Genomic DNA, 10,991 nt, shown 5'->3' with positions numbered 1-10,991 from the left:
TGTCCAAGAAAAGATCATAATGCAGCAACAATTCATTTAAACTTTTTGTTTAGAAAAAGCATTCAGAATACCATCGATGGGTGATAAATGGGTAGTTACAGAAATTATTTGTCCCACCTACAATTAAGCCGAATCCATGGGCAGCCACCTTGGAGCAATTTGTTTGCCTGCATTCAGTCATGATCTCCATTAGATGTACTGCTACCACATCTGTAGAAAGGTAACTGTACATTTCAAATCGTACGTGGCTACGGAATAGAAATTAAATCATGTACCAGTAGATTTTAAGACATTTCCCCTACAAAATGTTTCTAAATAATAACACAGAATTGAAAGCTCTATGAAGTACCTCTAAAAATAAATCCATGCTGGTTGTGTCACAATCTACATTGTTCCTAAAGATATCATCCCATTTCTTGTTAAAACTCTTGCTAAATCCCAGGCCAACTTATTTTCTTCCTCTGTAATTATTCTCAATCTCTCTCTCTCACTCTTTCTCTCTCTCTCTCTCTCTCTCATTTCTTTTATAATCTCATGGCTTAAATTACAATCTATTCTCTGGTGGTATATCTCCAATCAGGGCTCCTCTTCTAAAAAACTTAACCTTATATATTCCACTGCCTCCTCAATTTATCCCCCTGGATGTCTTACAGGCACTTCATACCCAACATATCCCAAACTGAATTCATGAGCTTGATCCCCAAGCCTGTTCCTCCTCCAGTCTCCATCATTCTACAAACAGGTGCATCATGCACTTACTTTCTTAACACAGTCTTAGCAGTTACCTCTGACTCTCTCTACAAAACCATCCTACCCCCTGCTCCATCTAATTAATCACCAAATCCACATATTCTCCTCTAAATGTTTTGAATGTATCCATGACTATAATTATAATAAGAGAAAATATTTATATAGCATTTACTCTGTGACAAGCCCTGTTCTAAGTACTTTACATATATTAACTCATCTAATCCTGTCGATAACCCCATGAATAAGTATTATTGTTGTTACTATTCCTATTTTACTGAAGAGGATATTAAGGCCAAGATAAGTAAATTCCCCAAGGCAGCCCAAGTGGTCTGGTGGAAATAGGATTTGAAACCAAATAATCTGGGTCCAGGTCCTATGCTGTTAACCATCTAAGCTAGTGTTACCCCAGCCAGAGTTGACACCAGAACATGGAATTCCCAAAGAGCATTATAGAGGACTTCAAATTATCTGTGGAAGCTTTTGGTGTTCAGATGTGACGTTTTCATTTTAGTGAATTTCTTACCTAGATTATTCAATATCATCCTAACTTGTCTTCTCTTTTATCCACTTTGGTGTTCTTTGGTTTATTTTGTTTTGTTTTATGTCCACCCCATATCTATTCTCCATTATAGACAGAGTCAGCTTTTTAAAATTAAAATCTAGCTAAGATGTATATTAGCCAAAAAAATAAATCTTTCAATGTCATCCTATTGCTTTTAAAATCAAGGAAAATGTTCTTAGCCAGACCTATGTGATTAGGCCCCTGTCAGCCTCTTCAGGCCTCTCTTCTGACACTGTCTGGCTGACTCCCTACACTGTGGTTTTGTATCAGCTTCTTGAATACAACATTTTCTTCCTAACTCTAGATCTTGAAGATGCTAATCAAGTCTCAGCTTTGCTAAATTCTACCTATCATTAGGTCATAATTTAAAAATCATTTCCTAACGGAAGCTACTCTTGATATCTCATATATGTGATTTGATAGAACCATGCAGCATTCATATCAATTTTACTTAATTATTCATTTAACATTAGTCTCCCACACTAAACTGTATGTTTCATGAAGCCAAGAACTCCACGTCTATCTTGATTTCTGAGGAATCACCAGTGTCAAGCATATTGTCTGGCACTTAGTCACCACTTGATGAGTATAATTAATGATTAAAGAAATGAAATACTTTTGTTTTTGTGCTTAGAAATGTGAGCCATGTTCACATAGAAAATATAGAAATTTTAAAACAAGAAATTTACCCCTCCCAAAAAAAACTGAACAAAAGTGATCATCACTATTAACATTTGGGTTTGCATCTTATGGGTATAGATAGCTTAATATGATTTGGTTTCAATGGCTAAATTCTACCCTAGCTCCTTCTTTTTTTCCTTCCTGAAACCAGGAAGTACCTATCACCGTGTTTAAATTATAATTAGCAGATAATTACTGAGGTCTCAATTTATATACTAGAAATTTAAGTTTCAAAATGTGTATATGAAATGATCCTTGTTCTGAGACATCCAATGGAATACATTGTCTGACACATGATTTGATGGAATAGAATATTTGAATTTGTGATTGACCTGAAAATCAATATAAATTATTATTATCAACCCACGACAAGGCTTCTGTTCCATTAGATCTCATAGTCCAACTGGCAAGATGGAATGTATACATGGAAAGATAAGTAAATATACAACATATGCTAGGTGCCAGATTAATCATTTGAACTACAGAAATTCAGAAGTTTGAGATATTGACATAGGCTGACATAATCCTGGCAGGCTTCATTGAGAAGGAAGAAGAGGAGATTCTACAATATATTTAGATCGACAAGTTAGATTTAGATGAGGTACATGCTTTATTGATCCTCCTTTCGATATTTTCTTATTTTGAGCAATTATAATTCCTCAAAGAGTTCCTTTTTTCAACTCTATTTTGCATTATTTTTCTTTATATTGCCATTTCCTAAAGTGAGATACCAAGGAGTACTAGCGGCACATGATGTTCCCTACACACGTGCACACACGCGCGCGCACACACACACAGATTTTGAGTTACAAATATGTTTGGGTCAAACATACTACAAACTATTTCTGCTTCTTGGACAACCATTAAGTTCATTAGCCAATACAAAGCTTTAAAAAAGCCTCAGAGTAAACTGTAGAAACCTGTTTAAATTTATTTAACCTGGTGAACCCCACACTTTTTCAACCATGGGCCCCATCTTTAATGAGATATCTAATAATATCCATGTAAAAGTATTTCGTGTAAGACAATGAAACAGAAATGTCATATGTGGATTCTCAGAAATATAATTGGACACTCTTCCCCAGCAAGTATGTAGTTTGTCTATCTATATCTTGTCAGTTCAATAATCTGACTCTTTTTTTTTAAATAACCCTAATAATTCATGCTGTCGTACTCCATCTTTTTTTTCCAACCTCATTGACTTCAATCATGTTTCTTTCTTAGCCATTCCAAAATTCCAATATAATTTTTCATGATTCAAGGCACCTCATCCAGCTTAATAGTTTATCACAGAGAGATTTGCAACTAAAATAGTTTTTGTTCTTTGAAAATTTTATGTCTAGTTTTCCATGCATGCCATCTGAATTTTACCTTCATTATGTGTCTCTTCCAACATACCTAATTAGAAAATATACCATTCTTTGTCAATGTCACAGAACATTCACACAAAACAAAAGGAAAGAAAAAGTGGAGTGCAAAATAATTGTCCTATTCCATTTCTCTGGTAACTTGGTGTTATAAACTAAGTAGTTTTAGGTCTGAAACATTAGGTTAACACAGGGACATAGAACAAAGAGGAAAAATAAGAGGTCATAAATGCGAAGGGAAAGAAACTTCTTATCTAGAAGGGGATTGAAAAGGTCTTTAAGAAGAATGGCAATTAAGATACAGAAAAACAAATACACACAAATGTACAAACAACCCTAAATACTGGCTCCATTCTCCACTTCATGAATTTCATCTCCCTGTCCAAAGGCCAACTCAAATAAAACTTCTCAGAACTTATCACCATGACAGCACCCTCCCTCACTCTCTGGTCCAGCAAGAATTCTCTCCTTCATCTGCCTCCTAAAGCATTTTGTGCACATTGGATCTACTTTTTCATTAGAGTATATTTCAGGTTGCACTGCATATGGTGAGATGCTCTATGCCTGACTCGACTAGACTGTGGTCTTGTCAGTTTCTTCTCCCTTTGTCCCAGGACAGTGTTGCAGAGTGCAAAGCATCTGGGATTTGGAAGAGAACTAAAGTTAACTTACAGCTCTGTGACTTACTAGATGCAAGGACTTTTCTCAATAACCTCCACTGTCTAGTGGAGGACTAGGGAGAAAATTAAATGAGGTAGCTTGTATACAGTTCCTGATACGTTGTAAATATTCTGTAAATGGTAGTCACTATTGGTCACTATTAGCTTTTCTCATAGTAGATATACTATCAAGGACAGAAGAGAAAAAGAAGGAAGGAAGAAAAATATGGTCCCAACTCCAATCACTCAGAGCTCAGTGCAGGTTTCCATTCTTTGATGAGGTTGAGCTGGACTAGGTGGGGGTGGGGGCGGGGGGTAGAGTTTATAGGGTACTAGGTGGGAAGAGGGACTAGCTAGAAGCCTCGCCCTGCATTATACGTCTAAGACTTTTACTGGGATACGTGCGAGAGAGGGAAGTACTGAAAATTAGGAGTCGATATCCAATGTTTGTTGGTGGTAAAAGAAATTAGAAGAGTAACACAGAAGGCTGGCTGGGCAGACTGGCTTCCAGATTCTGGTATATGAATTAATTCCAAGGTGGTGGGGGTGTGGTACAACTATAAATATGTCTATCCAGATGGGCTTGGAAACTAAGGTCTTTTTGAGCCTGTATTTGGGAGCAGTCTGGTGAATACAGTTGCAACATGAATCTGGGGGAATCAGACATGGGAGAAACAAGATAAAAGCTGAAAGCGGAGGAATCTGTGCCAGAATCAGGCACTGTAAAATCCAAGAATTCCTGGGATGGAACCAGAGTGTAGAAAAGAATTCCATTTTTTTTAATCTGGTTTAGAGAATGAAATCCTTCAAATGCTTTTGGTCACCTATGAATCCTCAGGGAGTGCCCGAGATCTGATTGCCCAGCCTATAGACTGGGAGCCCATTTAAGCGCCAAAGAACTTCCCATGTTCATCATGATATCAAACTAGAATCCAACAGGGTGCCATAAATGCTCTCACACTTTCCCAAATCTGTCTAGGATTACACTGATAAACATTCCCCTACAGTAGTACCAGATATGGAGCAGCACTAAGCCTATCTGTGGCCCTAGTAAGTGCTGAGGGATTTGGCATAGCCTCAGGGCAAGTTCTGCGTCTTCTCCAAAGAGGAGCTGAGTAATGACTTCGAACACCACAATGAGAAGTGTTTAGAAGGGAAATGATGGCAAACCGTGGAAGGGGAAGTAGGAATGAAATTGTTGAAATAGAAAAAAGATGCAGAATAGCAGGGAAGCAAAAAGAAATTGTAATTATCATAAATTTTCAGTGTCAATTGGCATGAAAATATTTTAATATCTCTGAAGTGGGATACTAAGTTTGAGGTCATGTAAGGAAATTAACCAGCTCCCCCATACCCGAACTGAATATGTGATCAACTGTTCATTCGCAGGGTGGTTGAAGGGCAATGGAAACGCCAAGGCGTGATTAACCCCCAGGAATGGGGGGAAAAGAAGACACTTGCCCATTTTAATTTGAGCTTGTGGCTTACCCACTGCATGGGGGCCATTGCATTTCTGTTCCTTTTTACAGGAACTTCTAGAGAACAACTCTCTGCAGCTGTGTTGATGCTTTTTTTCTAAAAGGAAATGCCAGAAGACTGTCTCTTTAGTGCTATTTTAATTAGGCTCTGCTTGGAAGTATTGTGCGTGTGTGAATCTTGTGATCACGATCTTAATTAGGATCATATTTAGATTCAGGCTCAAACTGGACTGGATAATCATCTCCATTACCTTGTATTAGATATGAGGAATCAAGCGTGTGCCACTTGTCCTGGGAGTATTGTACAAACAGAGGGTCTTATTAGTGTTCTGTTCTTTCTAGTTCTTCCTGGTTTCTTTCCTCTTTCTGAAATTACGTGTGTTCAGGAAGCAGCAAGAGCATATGCATCAGCAGTTTGGAGGGGGAGGGTGCGGGAAGAAGACGGGGACAGGGAGTAACAGCAGGGAATAGAGACCACGTTTTCAAAACATGTTTCTAGTGCGACTATTCTCTGATGAGAGTCGCGTGTTCTCTTTCGGAAGGCAGTTGCTGCCAATGAGATGCATTGATTCCCCAAGTCCTATTCGGCCCAGAATTCTATTAAAGTAAGGGTCATAGCTTTTCTTAAAATATCGAAGTATTTTACATAAGGAAATTTGATATGGCTAGAAAAAAATAATTGCTTCTGTCTTGAGAAGATGTAAAGGATTTGCTGGCCTATAATAATCTACTCAGGAAAATATTTCTCTAGCTTAAAAATCACGTATAACTTATAAGTGGCCACTAGCTCTGAGGGGTTTTTTGTGTATTAATATATTGTTTTCCTTTTAAAGGTAATGAAAAATGAGTTTCTAGGGGTTTATTCTCTTGCTGTAGAGGACCGATACAAAAGAGAAGGCAGGTAGTGCCCCTGTGTGGCGGAAGCATGGCATAGCAAGCTGTCTTTCTCCGTGTAAAGAAACAAAGCCAATTCAGACTCACCCAGTCTCTCCATTTGTAAATTTCTGGTTGAACCTGAACTGCCAAAAGGAACAATCTTCACTAAGCCCAGGAACATAAATGATTAATTAGAGTGTAATATGTTTAAATAAATCTTACTACTGCAGAGAGCTTATACGTACTCAGAAAATGATAAAGGTAGAAGAACTTTAAAAGCATCCACTTTTAACGTAAGAATGGCGAACTCATTACTTACAGAAACCAATGTTCTTGACCATGAAAAAAAATGTTTAAAGGGTCACTGATGATGTATACAATGAGAAACACTAAGTATATATCCTTTCTTTGTTCAATTCTTAGAACCTTAAATACTAAATAAGTAACTAAAAAGAAATAGTAGAGCAAGATAGTATTTTCTTGGAAACATTTATGATGTAGTCTCATCAAGTCAACTTTATTAGTGAATATATAAAAGGCAATTCCAGATAGCCCATTGATTAGGATGGGGAATATTAGTGGTTTAATAATTCCATCTGTTCATTTTGTCCATTTATTTATTTATTCTTTCAAGATTTTATTTATCTATTTGAGAGAGAGAGAGAGAACATGAGCAGGGGGAGAAGCAGAGGAGGAGGGGTAAAGAATCTCAAGCAGACTCTGTGCTGAGCTCCTACACTGGGCTCAATCTCACGACCCTGAGATCAAGACCTGAGCTGAAACCAAGAGTCCAACACTTAACCAACTGAGCCACCCAGGTGCCCCTCATTTCATCCTTTTAAATGGTAACCCTTGAAGAAGGAAGAAAAGAAGGAAGGAAGGGAGGAAAGAGAGAGGAAGGGAAATATGGTGGAAGGAAGAAAAGGAAGACAAAAAGAGGAGCTAAAAGAAAAATAGGCTAGTGGTATGAAAATCCCAATTTCTGGTCTTTCTGTGTTTCAAGACATAGAATAGGGCCCTGCATAAAGTAGGCACTTCACAAACTTTGCTGTTTATTCGATCCATACCATACCTAGTTTCAATGAAAAACAGAAAATTTAGCACCTCAATGGGCAGCCACATGACCAGCTAACCCTCTGGGGATTGGAATATCAAAAGGAATAAGGGACAACACATGTTGGAGGATGATTAGCCACCACCACAGGAAGGACACGCACTGACCCTCATGTGGCAGATGAGGTCCTCTATGGTCTGTCTCTGCTCACCTCTGCAGTTCCACTGTTCTCCCATCAGAAGGTCAGTGGGATATTGGAGGGCGCTCTCTGATGTTCTATTATAGCAGAGAGACCCACTGGGATCTAGCCTCTGCTCATTCTGTCTCACCTTCCCTCTCCCTTGACCCTCATCATGCAAGGTTTTTATGTGCCTATATTTCCTCTGGATGTAACATATCATTCCACACCTCTAGACTTCTGCCCATGAATTTCTTGTCCCCTAATTTCTCCTGACTGATAGTCTTCATTGAAAACTCTGCTTAGGTGCACTATCCTTCAACAGAGCACCCACACACACACTCTCCAGATTAAACTACAAGACCTTTCTCTACTCTCTTAGTATCAAATCATTGTCATTACACTCTGCACATTAAAAAGAGTGCTCCTCTGCTTAATAAATTCAGGTTACATGAACTCAATAATATCAGAAATGGAACACAACAAAGAAAAGAATGTCAACTTGACTCATCATCCCCATATCATGAGTGATTGTGCTCTCCCAGTTTAGATGTAGCCTTTGAACAGTTTATTGGTCTATGGCATGTGCATTGTATCTGAAGCAGTGTTCTATGTTTACTTATAATGAGAAGTAAAATCCAAAATACATACATCCATATTCACAGCTTTTATAGGATGGAAAAGAAGCAAGAAGAGTTAAGGTCAGTCCAATCAACATTTACAGTTCTCACAATAACTGTAGGTATGTACATACAAACCATTCTGAACAAACGAACTTATATAAGCCCATATTTTCTCTGCCATCTAATCTTTTCATATATAAAAATAGTAAGTGTCTACATTGAAATGTTCCATTTACTTGACTATTTCCCTTACTAAACCGCAAACTCTTTAACTCAAGATTCATGTCTTATATTTCCTTATATCTTAGCACACAGAACAATGCCTGTGTATGCAGAATCATTTCTCACTATAAAAGCCTTTATAGAATACCAGTTGGGTCACATTTAGAAGAACCTGCATAGCTTCACTTGCATAGCATCACCCATGTCAGTTTCCAGAAGAGATTTGCTCACCCTGAGTTCAAATGTCCCACAGAACTAGAAATCTGAAGTCCATAAATTAACCTAAGCTTTAAAGTATACTCCTGAGGTTAATGTAGTAGTAGAATTTTCTAATATTGACATGTATGTTTCTACAAACATGAGTCCTGCTTCTCCAATGTAGGAGAAAGTACCAAAATCTCCAGCCCCCTTTCTTTCCCCTACCCAGCCACATAACCTTATGTAATCTTGGTTCCAACAGTCAGGTCATCCTGACCTTTCGTGGGGAAGACTTTTCATTACTACAGGCACATGGGGTGGGTAAAATCAGAGACAACTGGATTTTGGAGGGACCACTGGACACAAGTTGAATTCCTGCTCCAGAATTGGCATCATCCCTGGCATCACTAGTAGTTGCAGAAAAACCTAATTCCTGAAATACACAGCTTGATGGTACCAACAGAACAGGCAAAATTTCCCTCATCAAGCCCAATAGAGTATGAGGCATTGTTCTTAAAAGTTTGGCCTCCAGTCTGTTCCTCTAGACCTCCCAAGAATTCTGAAAACCTCTGCTATCTTTTAACACATGATCCTCAGTGTATGGTCCAAAATCAGTACCAGCAGCATCCCCTGAGGACTTATTAGGAATTTAAACTACTAAGCCCCACTCAAGACCTACTGAATCAACAACCTGTGTTTAAACAACCTTTCCAGGTAATTCTGAATGCATGCTCAAGTTCCACACCATTAATGAATCTCTTCTACTATTTGCAATTAAGAGTCCTGATTGGCGTATCTACAATCACTACTTTCCTTTGTTAGGAGACTGCATTTTGCTGGGTTACCTAATTAAAGATCTATGGTGTTTCAATGGCTTGGCAGAGCCAAAGAAAAACTAAAAAAAAAAAAAAAAAGAAAGAAAGATATCAGAGTACCTCTTACCTAGAAAATAAATAAAGACATTTCTTTTCAATATCTTTTATTCTAAATTGACTCTGTGAAGTGAAACATTTATAGAAGGCAACACTATTGTGGTTTGTTTTTGTTTGCTTATTTAATTATCCAGAGTTTTTCATGAAGCGGTTCTTTCAAATTTTATTATTACTTGCTTTCTAAAGCACTCAACTTTGTCTGGAATCTGAGAAGTGTTTCATTCAGTCACATTTTTCTATTGTGGAATTTAAAATTAAAATTTTGGAAAGTAGAGGAGCCTGGGTGACTCAGTCGGTTAAGTGTCCAACACTTGATTTTAGTCATGATCTCAGGGTCATGAGATAGAGCCCACTTCGGACTCTGTGATCAGCAGGGAGTCTGCTTGAGATTCTCCCTCTACTTCTCCCTCTGCTCCTCCCCTCACGTTCTCTCTTTCTCTCTCTCCCTCCCTCAAGTAAATAAATAAAATCTTAAAGAAATAAAAAAGAAAAATAAAATTTTGAAAAGTAAAAAGGTAAGGTAATTTTGTTTAAAGATTATTTATTTATTATTTGACACAGAGAGATAGCGAGAGCAGGAACACAAGCAGGGGGAGTGGGAGAGGGAGAAGCAGGCTTCCCGCAGAGCAGGGAGCCCAATGCGGGGCTTGATCCCAGGACCCTGGGACCAAGATCATGATCTCCGGGTCCTGGGATGGAGCCCCACGTTGGGCTCCCTGCTCAGCGGTGAGTTTGCTTTTCCCTCTGCTCCCCACCCACCCACCCACTGATGACCGGTCTCCCTCCCTCTCTCTCACTTTCACTCTCAAATAAATAATAATTAAAAAGAACAAATTATCTCATGGAGACTGCACCCTTCTTAAACAGTTCTTATTGCTGAAACATTCTTCCTTATACTGAGTTACTGTCCATCAATCTGAAATTTCTCATAGATCTGACTTCTCCCCACTGGTCACACCAAAAATTTCTAAATGATAACAATTTAAATATTTTTAGATGATGCCTTTGGTACATCCTATTCTTTTTCTTTTTTAAAGATTTATTTATTCATTTTAGAGAAAGAGAAAGCACGAGTGGGAGGGGCAGAGGAAGAGGGAGAGAGAATCCCAAGCAGACCCACTCAGTGCGGAGCCCCACACGAGGCTCAATCCCACAACCCTGAGATCACACCCTGAGCCCAAACCAAAAGTCAGACACTTAACCAACTGTACCACCCAGGAGTCCCTGATACATCCTATTCTTGTCTCTGGGCCATATAGCTCTATTCCCTGAAGTTCAGGCCAGAACCCTCTCATGCAACAGAGTTTGAAGGCTTTACATTCAGTTTCTTTTGAACGTGTTTCAGTTTGTCTACCTTGAGAAGTACATTATTCCTGCAAAATCTGAGCAGTCTTAAGAAAAGCGGGTATGT

This window comes from Mirounga angustirostris, unplaced genomic scaffold (assembly GCF_029215605.1).
Source record: "Mirounga angustirostris isolate CCGP_5_RB_7025 unplaced genomic scaffold, mMirAng1.0.hap1 SCAF_15, whole genome shotgun sequence".
Taxonomy (NCBI): domain Eukaryota; kingdom Metazoa; phylum Chordata; class Mammalia; order Carnivora; family Phocidae; genus Mirounga; species Mirounga angustirostris.
The sequence above is the reverse complement of the archived record's forward strand: the minus strand, read 5'-3'. Positions refer to the sequence as shown.